Source organism: Peromyscus maniculatus, chromosome 6 (assembly GCF_049852395.1).
Source record: "Peromyscus maniculatus bairdii isolate BWxNUB_F1_BW_parent chromosome 6, HU_Pman_BW_mat_3.1, whole genome shotgun sequence".
NCBI classification, from domain to species: domain Eukaryota; kingdom Metazoa; phylum Chordata; class Mammalia; order Rodentia; family Cricetidae; genus Peromyscus; species Peromyscus maniculatus.
Window position 1 is genome coordinate 61,677,234 of NC_134857.1, and position 15,283 is coordinate 61,692,516.

Here is a 15,283-nt window from a genome sequence, read left to right on the forward strand (position 1 = left end):
TTCTGTGGATCTCAGCCTGGTCTCAAATTCAGGGCTATCCTGGGGCCAGTATACCGGGCTCCAGAACAATGGTTCTCAACCTATGGATCTCGACTCCTTGGCAGTTGAAGGGCCCATTCACAGGCCTGGCCTAAGATCATTGGAAAACACAGATGCTTACATATGATTCATAACAACAGCAAAAATTACAGTTATGAAGTAGCATCAAAATTCATTTTAGGATTGGGGGTCACCACAACATGAGAAATAGTACTAAAGGATTTTAATTAGGAAGCATTAGGAAGGTCTAGAACTACTATTCTAGAACGGACATATTTTGATCAATTAATTGTATTCAAAATTTTATCTTCATCCAGATAACTAATGTTTTCTTAATGTATTATCCTGAACATTTGGAGATCCTGAATTGACTGCTTCAACGATTGCTCCCTTCAACTATCAGCTACAGGGAATTTTAACAGTTCTTAGCTCCTGGTGACATAATCCTGATACAGCTACTGGATGATTTTATTTGGACATAGTTTCATGATGAGTCAAGAAGAAACTGTTTGCTCATATCCACAGCATTTCATGGTTGATGAAATAATAGAAAGTAGGCATAACTAGACCTTAATCTGAGAACACTTTTGAAGTCTGTAGCTAACTATGGTGAAATTAAGGCTGATATTGCATAATGTGTGAGCATAAGGGTATTTGTGGATAGGAGGCTAAAGAGAAGGATGTAGGTCCCTGAAGAACACTGGAAAATTCTTTATAAGACTTCTGTATAGCAGGGGGATCTGCCTATGGACTATAGGCAGTGGACAGGAAAAGTTCAGAAGCTGAAAACCACAGTTGTTGAGAGATCAGGCAGGCAATGGTAGGTCTTCTCAGAACCCTCATACTTTTGATTCTACTGGAAAAAAATAATGGTGTTAATATCACAAATTAACTACTTTACTAATAGAGAGTATTATAAATAATAGGATCTATAAAAGAAAATGTTAAAATGGTAAATTATTTGAAAGCCAACTATATGAGCTGAAATGAAAATTGAGTGTTTTAGTTTCCCTGACCTCTCATGGACACATTTATTATACCTCATTTCTTTCCAATGTTCTATGCTGCCACCCTGTGCAGCATCCCCTCTAGACTGTCGTCTTTTGAAAGCAATCAGAAAATCTTCTTTCAAGATCTTGTTATATGTAACAGAGCACAAAAATGTTGGCAAATAGTGAAAAATGAATCTCCAAAGTCTTAGTTGGAATTTATTCACTAAATTATAAAATTTGATTAAGGATACATGGCTACAGAAGTCACAGATCCCAAGAGGGGAACCTTCTGATGCTGTTCTTCTAAATAGTCATCTAAATAATAATGTTTTTATCCATAGATTTGTGCAGCTCCACACTTTGGTCAGAGAAGTTTCTCATGGCAGTGGGGCGGGGGTGGTTCAAAATGCTGAGAGTAAGTGACTGAGTGCTTAACAATAGATGATAGTATATCAACCCCTTCCAATGCTCATGGAACACCATAGGAAGAGGGGGCTGAAAGAATGTAAGATCTGAGAATGGGGAAGAAAGCTGTGAAATGCTTTCTTTGGGTCATGTTGTGACCGTTGCTCACATGAATTCATAAGAGTTAGTTACTTATACAAGCCCTGTACAAAATGAATCTAGTTAAAAAGTCCAACGCGGATGAGGGGAGACTCTCTAGAGTCCACATCTGGCTGAAGAGCTTTTGGTAGTTAATGGCTGCTCAGAGCCACTTTGGGGGAATGTAGTGGCCACTTGTATGTTTCAAAGGATACATCCATGCATGTATATATGGGCAGCACTAATTTGAAATAGTGGATTTAAAACAATAATTCATTTTTAAAGGAGGAAATGAAGTTTGAGGATGATATGTTGATGTAGGTCCTGGGAGCAGTTGAAGGGAGAAGTGAAGGGTAGATATGATCAAGATATGTTGGATACATGCATGAAATTTTCAGAAGAAAAATAATGTAAAAATAGGAAGCCTCCCTCTGCAGCACATGGTCCATTATTCCTCCAGGAACTCTTTTCTGTTATCCTCCTTTCCCTGTTGACTTCATTGGCTTCTTTGCCCCAGTAAGGTCCAATGTAGCTGCCCTTATGCAGCCCTTTAGTTTTAGACACCATCCCCTTACATTTACTTCTTAATTCTTAATTTTTGTTATCAAATTTTATGGCTCCAAACTTGGAATGAAGCAAGTTCCCATCTAAAAATCAGACCATTCACATCATTGATGTCACAGACTGGGTTTCAGAAAGCAAGTGGAAGACAGTGTTCTATGAATGTAGTTTATTGCCAGCTTTTGCAGGCTTATTACCAGTGAAAAAGAATCTACTGAATTGAGTGAGTAGAGGAGCCAAGCTCTCTGGGGCCCTACAGTGGATAAGCTTCATGAATGTTCTTAATTGGGACCAGAATGCTGAGCCTTTGTTGCCTTGGGCACATAACCATTTTAAGACATGGAGGAGGTGTCTTGGAAAGGTGTGCTCTGTTTAACTCAGGACAAGAAAGAACTTGCAAGGGAGTTCTCAGTCACCCCCCCCACACACACACACACACTCACAACCCTAGAAGCCCCAGTGTTCAGACCTGAGGGGCTGGTTTAGAGTCACAAAATTAACCATGAAGACTCATATTAGGTAATTCTTCCCCATTTCAACTGCTCCAGCTCCAGCTCTATTACTACCTCTGAGAGAGAGAGAAGTGACAGAATTGTGGACAAGACAGATCAAGGTAAAACAAAACTCCCCAAATCTTCCTGTTCTGAGAATGTAGTGGATCTATGCCTGTTGCCCACTCAAGAATTTTATCTTCCGTGATACATCCCAGGAGGACATGTAGGTCAGATGCATGAAGGTTAAAATGGTCTCCAAGTAGCAAGCGAAGGTTGCTATATGGTATAGATAGGTGTTAGAGTGCATAAGACCCTGGGTTCTATCCGTAGTATAGAACGCCCCCGTCCCCCCCCACACACATGTGTAACGGATATTCAGATACTGGCTTTGGAAATGCAAACTGCTTTTATAATATGGTTCAAAGGCTGCTGCATTCATATAACAAAAAAAGTCATTCATATCTGAAAGTTCTAGAAACCTAGAAGTTGGAAACAGTAGCCTGCTGTGATGAACAAAATGAGCTTTCTACACTAATCACACCATAGTAGCACACTTGAGTTAAATCTACACAAGTCAATGTGTGACTTTGCTTCCTGATCAGAGATGAAAACTCTTTAATCTTTACTTTAAAATAGTTTCTGGTTCTTGCTCCTTTAAAGCACACTAATGCATATGCTTGTTCCTTTGAAAATGTAAAGCTAAATGTTTGTTTAAAGTACATTATAATTCCCTTTCCCATCATTTTAAGATGGCACTTAAAGAAATAAGTGCAACATTCCTTACAGTAGAAAAGCCATGAACAAGGCTCATTGTATAAACATCTTGCTCTGTGGCACTAGCATTAGCGTATCACGGCTATAAAAACAACACTCAATCATGGTGCCAGAGTCTGGGCACTGTCTTAAATATAGTAGCTGAGGTTTAAACTCTTGTAAACACAAAGGAATCACCCTGAATGATGTCTGGGTGGTATACTTTTAATGTATTTCCTTCTTTATTCTCTTCACTCCTAAGGGAAAGAAGAGAAACAAGCCCATGAAACACTTCCACATGCACATCCACACTGGCCCACCCACACTCTGACTGGCTGGGCCAGTGCCTGAGATCACAGAGCACTACATCATGCTGGGGATTGAACTTGCATGCTGGAGAACCCTTTTGACGAGCTGAAATGGAAGAGATGAAGGAAATGATAAACTGCTGAGTGATGGTGTTAGAACCATTTTATGTGTCCTCTGCTTGCTTTCCTTTTTTTTTTAATTATTGCTTTTTGAGATTATAATATAATGTGCCCCTTCCCTGTCTACCCATCAAACCCTCCCAGGTAACCCTTCCTTGCTCTTTTCTAAAGTATATGCAAGTAACATTATACAGACTAAGCAGCTTGCACCTACATATTTAGGCATATGTATACATATATATATATATATATATATATATATATACATGTGCTATGCCCTTGTGTTTAACATTTTCTCTCTGCAGTGTAGTATCACCAATTTAAAAATTGTATATTATATATATGTATATATATGCCTATATGTATGTATGTATCTGTGTCTGTCTATATATATGCATGAATCTGTCTATATACCTGAATGGATCTCTCTTTGACTATATGGATACATATATCTGTTTTTCTGCTTGTATGTATGCATCTGTATTTGTCTATATGTATATATATATATGTATTTATGTCAATTTGTCTTTATAAATCAATATATCTTTTATCTATGCCTATATGTATGAATGTATCTGTGTCTGTATAGGTCTATATATCATCCACATATCATATCATATCTAGCTATCATCATCTAGAGGTCTTCATCATCTAAGATGAACAGTGTTATGGACAGAGAGCTGTTGTCTTAAAAATATTGTGTGACTTATCAATTGTTAGCTTTTTTTGTGGAACACTTAGTTTTAAATAAATATTTTTAAGGTTTTGTATTTCTTAAATTTTCTGATTTAAAAAAAAAAGAATTTCTTCTGTTTCACTCATGTTATTCTCTCCATGTGTTTTTTTTTCTTCTGTGAGGTTTCTTCCTTCTTTAATAGGCCAGCTCTTCATTGAAGAGTATACTGATAACTGATTGTGTTGAACAATGTGTTTTCTGTAACTGTAGTCAGATAAGCAACTATTGCTCAAGAGCAAAGAGACACATAGCCCATTTGACATGCTATTAGTTGCAGTGGAGCATCTTACCATGGTTATTATAGTTTGCTGTAGTGACCATCTATTACTTAATCAGTAAATTAATCTCCCCTTTTCTTCTGGTAAGAAAACCATGGAACCATTTGTGGCATATCCTTCCTTATCTATGTTTACAGGTTTGGTTGGGAATGGCAACAACCACCATCCAACGGAGGACCCTAATTGTTCCATTTTCTTGACAACAGCAATTGACATACAACCAAACCCAGTACAAGACTGTGGAGGCTTAAGGATAGATGTTCATGATACTCCTAAACAGAACCAAGTGGCAGCTTTTGTCTGCAGTCAGAACTCTCGAGTTGCTTGTTTCTCAAGTTTTTTCTCTCACAAGGATGAGTACTTAGAAGCATACTTTCGCCTTAATGTATATCAAAAGTACAAAAGTAGACTAGAGGACCATACACCCATCACCCAGTTTCCTATGATGATTGCATACCAAAATTACACATTTGTGTATGTGTGATGCTATTATATATGGAAAGGCGTGCAACCACTGTAGCATTCACACAGAAAACATCTTCATCCACTTAAGAGCTGCTAACTACTCATTCGTATCATCAGCCACCTCCCCTCCACCTTCCCTGAACTCATTTCCTCCCACCATTGATCTAGTTTCTGTCTCTGTGGTGTTTTCAGTTCTAATTCTTGACATTTACATTTGTAGCTCTTCTGAGTAAGGGATTGCTCATGTGGAACTTGCCATGTAACTGTTCTCATACTTGAAATCCTTTTTCCTTCGCTTCCTCAGATTTAGCATCTCTGTTATGTTCACCGTGCTGTCTCTAAACACATCCTTTAGGATAACGTTTTTTGTGGTTGCTTCAGGTTTTTGGCTCTAGGTCATTATACATACATAACTTACCACAATATATTAATAACAGCGTCTTGGCACCCCAAGTGGGGTGTGGACGTTACCATTCTAGCTTCCACTGACTATAATACAATAGCCTTAAGTATTCACACATCACATAACATTAGCTTCAACCTTTGAACATAACACATCAGCATCTGTATTTATATCCAGAGGTTGTCTTCTCTCATTCAGTCTGAAAATTTTGTTTCTTGGTACCCAAAAGTCCCTAAGAGTTAGATACTTTTGATGGTATGTGACTCTGATTTTCTTTAAATCATTAGTGAAAAAAGAGGCCATGAATCCGAAGGAGCATAGGGAAGGGTATGTGGGAGGGTTTGGAGGGGGGATAGGGAAGCAAGAAATGTAATTGTATTATAATTTCAGAAAAAAGGGGAAAAGTAATTATTTTTTAAACATCTTTAGAAGGCCTCTCTCAATGTCTGTTTGACCATGGAAGAGAACCTAGTTTTAGTACTTCACTAAGGAGAGAGGTCCAGGCTTTCAACGTGGTCCTTACTGCTATATGCTGAAGTAGTAACAAGGCTCCATGATTCTTAGTCTGGGTGAAGGTATGAACCCTGAGGCTACAGAAGTCAATGGCTAATATCACTGAGGTGCCTCATTACCTCTCCCCACAGCACACTATGATGACACCCCCTCACACTGTGATGGTGTCCCCACTTGGCCTTCTCTACAGCATTGTCAGGTAGAAAGGAAAGTGTCATACTATCTCATCAGTGAAAGGCTCTCCACCCAGGCTTCCCTTACCCTACCCGAGGGCAGGGAGTCTTTGATGTAGCCTTGTGAGGACATAGGTCTGAGCTCTCCATTTGGAATTTGCTGGCAGGGAAAGAAGTACTGTAGCTTTTTCTGTAATCTTTGGCTGAATTCCAGCAGCTAGGTTCTAAAATTGTCTGTTTTCTAAGCTTCTCATTTCCTATCATTTGATTACAGAAAGAAGTATTTTCTCTGGAGTTGTTTTAAGTTGTGCTCCCAATGTACTGTCATTTCCAGGTCATTTCCTTATCCAGCAGCTGCTCTGCCTGTTCTAAGCTATATAAGCCAGGAGTCCAGTTCACAGAGCAGTGATCCTCGTTAGGCTTCTTCTCCTTTCCATTTTCCAGAAAATGCTTCTTTTTAATTCACAGGTAACACTGAGAGTGTTACTATATTTATGGAGAGGAATGGGGAGGATTATATTTATTCCTGTATTCCAGAAAAGAAATATCAGAGTGATGTTTAATGAAAGTAGTGCTGATTTATCTAGATTATTTAATCAAATTCTTTTGCTATGTCTCCTCATTTTGTGACTGTTACTATTAAAATGTAAATAACTTCCAAAGTGCTTGTAATAATGTGTGGCTTCAATGTAGACCATCTTGACATTTAGTAGGCCCCATTGCTACAGTTTAACATATTTGAATGAAATTTGGTTGTTCCTTGTGGGTTTTTTTTTCTGTTGTTTTATTGCTACTGTTTTGCTTTTGAGATGGGGCCTGTATCCACATACCCACAGTGATTTACACAGATTTCACCCCATAGAGACTGAAGTTCTAGAAAACCATTCTTAATTCTCAAGTTAGAACTGCACCCAGCATTCTACCTTCTGATGTAGTTCAATTCATTTAAAAGGCAGATAATTATGAGTTAGTAGAAGTTCATTAAAAGCTGGACATATTGCTTGGCTTACCATGTATTTTATATATCTGTTATCATTTTTTTCTAAATTAGCCTCCAAAATTAAGGATACAAAATGAAGAGGGCCAAGAATTTGTTGGCAATGACATGACTTTTGTGAGGTCAGACAGAGTCATGAGGTTGAGAATGACATAACAAAGGAATGAACAGAGATGGAGGTCTACTAGCCTGCCTTTGGAGAAACTGGTGCAGATCATTATATTCAGGTGATTATTGCTACTATTTGTTTTGGACTACATGGAAGCTGCTGTATTTTATTTTAGTTTTTTATTACCAGAGTAGAGTATTCTTTGAAGTGAGCTGAGACACTTTAATGCTCTAGCAATTTGAATTTACAGTAGACTATTTGCTAGAGACTCAGCTGCTCCAGTACACAAATGGGAGAGACAGAAATCGATTCTATTGGGTGGAAATGATGAAAATGGAAGCAAGCCCAATAGATGGAGTCCTAAAATAGATCTTAATAAGAAACTTAATTTACTTTTAACAAGGCAGCATTAAAACACAATTTTTAATTCTTACTGAACTTATACACCATTAATAATCTACTGCACTCATATCAATTATTCCTAATTAACTATCACATGTTCAAATGTGTAGGATTTGTTTAAAGACATTTATTTTATTTAAGCAGTAGCAGTAATGGTATGATGGGGAGCAGAGATGGCCGTTAAAATGATGACCACTCTAGTGAAAGTGGCCTGTCATGAAAATGGCATTGATGCTATGTATTGTATGTGGTGGGGACAGAAGTAGAAGAGTAATAAAGGCAGTCATTATGATGATAAAAGGAAGTATACTTTCCATAAGATTTTAAGGGAACATGAATTTGGTAAAGAAGCCAAATATTCATTATTTAAAATAATGATTAAAAAAATTACAGGGATTAGATGGAACATAAAATTAGGACATCAACTTTTGGACAAACTGATGCAAGGTTTCTGGAGGGAACTGAACTGGATGCTTAGCGGAGGATCAGAGGCATTGGAAACAATGGGAGTGTTATAAACAATGCTGGAAATGTACCATGCATAGACACAAAGAGTTATGATAGACAGATCAAAGGATGGTACTGTAGAATGAAAATGTATAAGGAAGAAATATTTGGGCACATGTATTTTCGAGAGGTGTGAGGATGGGAAGGTAACTTGAAGTGAAATTTCAGACTTTCACAGCCTGAGAAATTGAATGAAAGCATTTCTACCTTACCCTAGGCCACAAGAATTCAGATCAATAGCAAATATATGATCAAAGTACTGTTCTAGGAGATTACATTCCTTAAAATGATTAATCTGTCTATTGGGAAAGTGAAAGATATGAGGAATAGATGTGCATTGATAATTAATGGTAAAAGCAATATAGAGTTCATCAAACTTTAGTGATAACAATAGGAATAAGATGAATAAATGTTATTAAGCAAATAGCTAAAGACCTTGCTTCTTGATAACATGCATGTGGAAAGGTGGAAAAAGTAGAGTAATCCTGGGGATAGGAAGTAATCAGCAAACGCACTTCACCTCACTTGGTATTGCTGGGAACTTTTCTGCTAACTGCTTAAACTGCTTGATGAGGAATTGGAGCTAATATTTGAGAATACATATGCTAATGGAAAAAACTACATAAGATGGGATGCATGTAGGAGACAGTGAAGGACAATGAATAAACTTTCTTATAAAGTAGAAAGGGTCAAATGAAGTAGAAAGGATGAAGTAATTTAATAAAATAAATTGAAGATACTGAATAGTCAAGGTGGAGGGAAAAAAATCAAAGGATTGTAGTACTCCCTTGACTGGATAGGATGAAAAGCAGGGGTCATTAATTAATGATCTCTTTCTTTATGAAAAAGATACAGTGAGAAGTCTGAAGAGGCGGCCCGAGGCTTGGTTGCTTCACAGATGTGGGAACTGTTTCCTAATATTATATAATTTTAAGCAAAATATTTACCCTTCTGAGTCTCAGTTTTCCATCCTACAGAATATCTGTAGCCCTGACGTGGTTGGGTTGATAGAGAGAATGATTAAGATAATAGTTATAATATTTCACTTATTGATGAATGCCTTTGATCCCAGCCCTTGGGAGGCAGAGGCAGGTGGATCTCAGTGAGTTCAAGGCCAGCCTTGTCTACAAAGTAAGTTCCATGGCACTCAGGACTGTTATGCAGGTAAACTTTTTCTCGAAAAAACAAAAAAAAAATTATAAAAGAAAGAGATAATAATTGTAAAGCTGCATGGGGTCTGGCATATAAAAACCCAGTAAGTGTTGGTAAGTCATAATTATTTTTGGTAATCTGGTTTGAAAGGATGGACCTATGCAAGTCTCTGATTGAAATATTTTTTTCTGCCAAATTCCAATCTCTTGGTTTGTAAATTTATTTTTAAAAATTATAAGTAATACATAAATAGCAAGATGGTTATGAGGATTCCTACAATAATGCATACACACCATTTTACAGGTATGAGTTAGTTAAATGTGGAACTTTCTAGGATGATTTTGTTATTTTTTCCTTTACTCAATATGTTTTGTATTCATCTTTAATTTTTCTTTTGAAAATTCATAAAATATATGTTGACCATGGTTTTCACTGTCCCATCTCTTCTGAGATTCCTTTTACAACCCAACACTATGCTTTCTTTCTCTCTTTGGCAAAACAAAACCAAAGAAACCAGAATTTTTATAAAAACCCCAAATCATAAGAAACACACATACACACACACAAATTTGTGTGCATGACATAAAAATACAAAATAAAAAACCATAATATACAAACAAGAGAAAGTAAATTTAAAAAAAAAATAAAGCCCAAACAAAGCAGTATGAGACAAAACATCTACAAAAAACACTGAATTTTATTATGTGTTGGCCATCTAATGCTATACATGGAGACTACATTTAAGTGTGGTTTATATACTCAGTCAGACGTCACTGGAGAAAACTAATTATTTCTTTACAAGCAGATGTCAGTTTGAGAGAGCATCATAGTCAGGGATGGGAGATCATGTCCCCTTCCCCCCTCTTAGCACTGGGACCCTGGCATGCTTGGGTCTGTACAGTCTCTGTAGGTTCATATGTGCATCAGTTGTGTTCCATCTAGAAGGCATTGTTTCCTTGATGTCTTCTATCCCAAGAGGCCCTTACAATCTCTGCACCTCCTCTTTCACATAGCTGGCTCCATGAGCCTCAAGTCTAGTGGTTTTATTAAGATGTTCCATTTAGGACTTAGTGTTCCAAAACCTCCCAGCATCTATACATTGTTCAGTGTGGGTCTCTGTGTTAGTTGCCATCTACTGCAAGAAGAAGCTTCTCCGAAGATGGCTGAGGAGAACACTGATCTATAGGTATAGCAGAATGTTATTAGTTCTTCTTAGCATTATGGTGTCCCTTCAGCAGAATATTAGCATTTGGTTTTCCTCATGGCATATCTAGTCTAAGGTTCTTGGCTATCTGAGCAGTGACAGGCATGGGTTCTATCTCATGGAGTGGGCCTGAAATCTGGTCAGATAGTGACTGGTTACTTCTACAACATTTGTGTCACTATTACGCTAGCACATCTTGCAGATCACTGATGTAGATCACAAGGTTTGTAACTAGGTCAGTAATTACCTATTTCCTTTGATATCATGCAGATTATTTTCCACTATCATGAGCACTCGTCAGTAAGGGTGAAGGCTCTAGGTTGGCAGGAGCTTGACTTTTTCATGTTCAAGGAAATACATAAATGTTTTCTTCAACAATATGTCCTTACCATCAGTTAGTGAAGTGCAACTGGTATCCTCGGCAGTAGTCTGAGTTGTTTGGGGCTTTCCATGGGACCCCTTCCTCCGACAACTCAATTAGATATAATCCATTCCTGGCACTGGAAGTTTTATTTGATGGCAAAGATGTCTATTTGGGGCATTATTTACCTTATTACTTGCTGATTCCGTTTAGATTTCATTCATATCCATCTATTGAGAAGTTTCTATAGTAGTCAGTGGCCATCTGCCCACTCAAATGACCCTTAGTGTTAGTTTTTCCTCACCATGTCCCCTCCCTTAATCCCCTCTCTTCTCTTCCTCCCTATGTAACCCTCATGTTCCAGTTTGGCTCCATCTCTCCTTGAATATACTTATTTCTTTCTACTTGGGTGATCCTCCCCTCTCCAGTAATCCCATACTCTATATCTAACCTCTGTGGATATTTGGATTGTAGTGTGCCTATCAAAGGCCTAAAAACTAACATCTACATATAAGCTAATAGAGACCATATGTCTCTCTTGGGGTTTGAGATTAATGGGTTCACTCAGAATGGCTCTTTTCTAGCTCCATCCATTTGCCTGCAAATTTCATGATTTCTTTGCTTTTTTTTAACAGCAGAATATTATACCATTGTCCAGTCCATTTGGTGATCAATATTATCCTTGTGTCTTGATAGACACATTTTTTTCATTTTTTTATTAAGAGATTTTTCTATTCATTTTACATATCAACCTCCGATTGCCCTGTCCTCCCTCCTCCCACCCCCATTTTCACCTCCTCCAAGGGAAGGTCTCCCATGGGGAGTCAGCACAGCCTAGTACATTCAGTTGAGGCAGGTCCAAGCTCCTCCTCCCTTCACTAAGGCTGTGCAAAGTGTCTCAGCATAGGCACTAGGTTCCAAAAAGCTGGCTCATGAACTAGGGACAGGTCTTGGTCGCACTGCCTGGGGGCCCTCTAAACAGTTTAAGCTAAACAACTGTCTCACTTATCCAGAGGTACTAGTTCAGTACCATGGGGACACTGGCACCCAAGGTGTTGGCAAGAGTTTCCACCTAAAACCTGACAAAAAAAAGATTCTAAAACGGAGCTAAAAACAGTTCCTAGTTGTTTCTCTCAAGTTAGTGGCAGCCTGCATGTTTGAGCTACTGTGGTGGGTTCCTGGTATGCGCACTCGACCTTTAGTATGGCGGGAATGAGACCTCTGCAAGTGGCACATTAAGCTGCATGGTGGATTTAGCCTTTGCTAGTACAAAACAAAAAGTGGTTTCTGGGCTACATGCTGCTTTGGTAGAAGCATAGGCCCACTATTTCTGAGAGTTGATGGCTCCCAGAGCAGGCAGAAAATGTACCACCGCCATGTTGGGAAGCTGAAGTGGGCAGAGCCAGCAGCCACAGCGATGCCATTTCAGGCTTTGAAGGCTTCAGTTTAAAGCAATAGGCTCAAGGTAATATAAAAAATAAGCCATGTAAAGATGGCTACCATACAGAGAATCTGGATTATGTTCTCTTTGATATTCGTAACTGAAGAAAAAAATTGATTGCAAAAGCTGTTGAGTTATGCCAAAATGTATATTTTAAAGGTACCTTGACTTCAAAATTTGGATGTAAGGATATGTTGCTTTGGAAAGGAGGTTCTACTTTTGTTTCCACAGAAAGCCAGAGGCTATGGATTTGTTCCAGATTAAGATACACAGGTTTGACCAGCCAAGACCCCCTGAAAGGTCTCCGATGACACCAAGGCCCAGATGATCCAACATCCAGAAACGTTTCAAGGCAACTGGCTCAGACAATACACCCTCATGGGCTACTACAAAATTCTAAAATTTTCTTTGTGTTCCCATAAGATACAGCAGGAAGTAATAAGAAAAGCTATGCCCAAATTCCCAAATATACCAAGCTGGCTTTGCAGATGTGTAAAAGTTAAAACCTTTCTCTTTAAAAAAAGGTGGGGGGGGGAGTGCTGTGGGATGGTCTGTATGTCAAATTGCTCTGATTGGTCAATTAATAAAACACTGATTGGCCAGTGGCCAGGCAGGAAGTATAGGTGGGACTAACAGAGAGGAGAATTGAGAGAACAGAAAGGAGGAAGAGAGACTGCCAGCTTCTGCCATGACAAGCAGGATGTGAAGATGCCGGTAAGCCACGAGTCACGTGGCAAGTTATAGATTTATGGAAATGGATTAATTTAAGCTATAAGAACAGTTATCAAGAAGCCTGCCATGGCCATACAGTTTGTAAGCAATATAAGTCTCTGTGTTTACTTGGTTGGGTCTGAGTGGCTGTGGGACTGCAGAGATTTGTCCTGACTGTAGGCAAGGCAGGAAAACTCTAGCTACAGGACACCTCATTCTTTAGGTTAAATAAATTTTCTTCTATGATTTCCTTGAAAATATTTCATGTGCCTTTGATGTTGGTTTCTTCTCCTTCCTCTACTCTTATTCATAGATTGGGTCTTTTCATAGTGTCTAGATTACCTGGATGTTTTGTACCTAAGCTTTCTTTTTAGATTAACAGTTTCTTTTACAGAGACGAGCATTTCCACTACTGTTTGTACTACCTGAAATTCACTCTTCCATGTCTGTAAGTGAAACTTGCCTCTGAGGTTTTGTTTGTATTCCTAAATTTTCCACTTCCAGTTTTATCACAGATTGGGGCTCTGTAGTGGTTTTATTTCTACTTTCATATCTTAAACTCTTTTCAGTATTTCATTCCACAATTTGTGTTTTCATAGACTTTATTAAGGGATTTATCCACAGCTTACTTATCATCTTTGGACATAACCGTACCTGTTATTTTGAAGTTCTTCTCTTGTGCTACAGCTCTATTGTATTTCTCGGGGTCTACTGAAGTAGGGTCACTGGGTTCTGGTGCAGACATATTGTCTTTGGTGTTCGTGTTTGGGTGTTATACTGGTGTCTATGCATCTTTGGTTAACACAGCTGAGATGATTCTATGATTCTATATAGTGATACCTGATCTTGTCTTTGTCCGGTGGATGGTCCATTCCTTGCTTTATTTACCTTTTTTCTTGTTTTTTGACCTTTCTGGATCTTAGGAAACTGTGTGTGATGGTTGTAGGTTGCCTGGTAGAAGCCTATGCTTCTGTAGGTCAATGTGTAGCAGAGAGAATAGAGATGGGATCAGAGAAAAGTCTGAGGGGGCTTTGGGAAAAAGTAAGAGTATTCTGTCCATACATAGATGCAAAACACCTAGGGAGTTCAAGATGTGATGCGAAAAGGCACTCCTGGAAGTAGGTTTCAGATGAAGAATAATCTGGAGAGACAGAAATGAAAGGCCTTGGGGAACCCTAGGTCTGAATCCAGAGTTGGGGTTTCCAGTGAATGGAGTGTCATCAGCAGGCAGGCTGCTACAGGGCTGAGGATGAAACTGGAGAGAGAGTAATAAAGGATACAAAGGAAAATGAAAATTACCTATGTGAGTCCCCACTGGGTATGGCTACTGGGTGCACGGCAGAGAATGTTTCTAGGTATTGGCAACTGACATAAAGCAATGGGAATGGCTAGAAGGGAGGGCTGAGAGGATTAAAAGGATGGAGGAAAGCTGGGTCTGCACCTAGCACCTAAATTCCTCAGTGTCCCCAGAGAATGGAGGCAATAGCAGAGGGGTACCTGCAAGCCTGGTTGAAATCATATACAGTTTATTGTCATGCTCTGTTCTCATGGCACTGCTATGAAAATTAATTCATCCAGATAGTGTTGATATATTAATAAGGACCTTCAAGTCTAGGGGAGAATACAGGGTGAAAGAAGATGGCTATCTTCCTCAAATGTCTTCACATAAAAGAGCATCCCTATTGTCTATTTTTATATATGCCAGTTTCTCTCTCTTCAAATAGTATAATTTTGGCAATGAATTGCCTCTCTTTGCTCGTGTATTAAAGGCTTTGGCATTATTTCATGACATTTTTGGAAGGTGACAAAACTTTCAAGAAGGTAGCAGCATGGCTGGCAGATGTTAAGTCATTAGAGGCATGTTTTTGAAAGAGTTGGTGAGACCCCTGGCCATTCCCTTCAGATCTAATGCGTCAGAGAAAAGCTTGGTGGGTGTTTTCTGACCTGCTTCACCACTATACAGGAATCCAAATACACATTTACAAAAATTGATTTCTTAATTTGACATCTTTTAAGAAATA

General features: G+C 38.6%; 1 long non-coding RNA gene across 3 annotated transcripts in view; it reads left to right on the forward strand.

The window, feature by feature from the left end:
- The first annotated feature begins 7,517 nt into the window (after nucleotides 1–7,517).
- The window catches only part of LOC121830183 (uncharacterized), a 46,920-nt gene continuing 39,154 nt past the window's right edge, over nucleotides 7,518–15,283 (forward strand). Inside the window, exon 1 of one of the 3 annotated variants that reach the window (XR_013052120.1) lies at nucleotides 7,518–7,602. This is a non-coding gene — a long non-coding RNA (uncharacterized LOC121830183). The remainder of the gene's footprint in view (nucleotides 7,603–15,283) is intronic. The other 2 variants (XR_013052121.1, XR_006073180.2) reach the window with 2 other exon arrangements.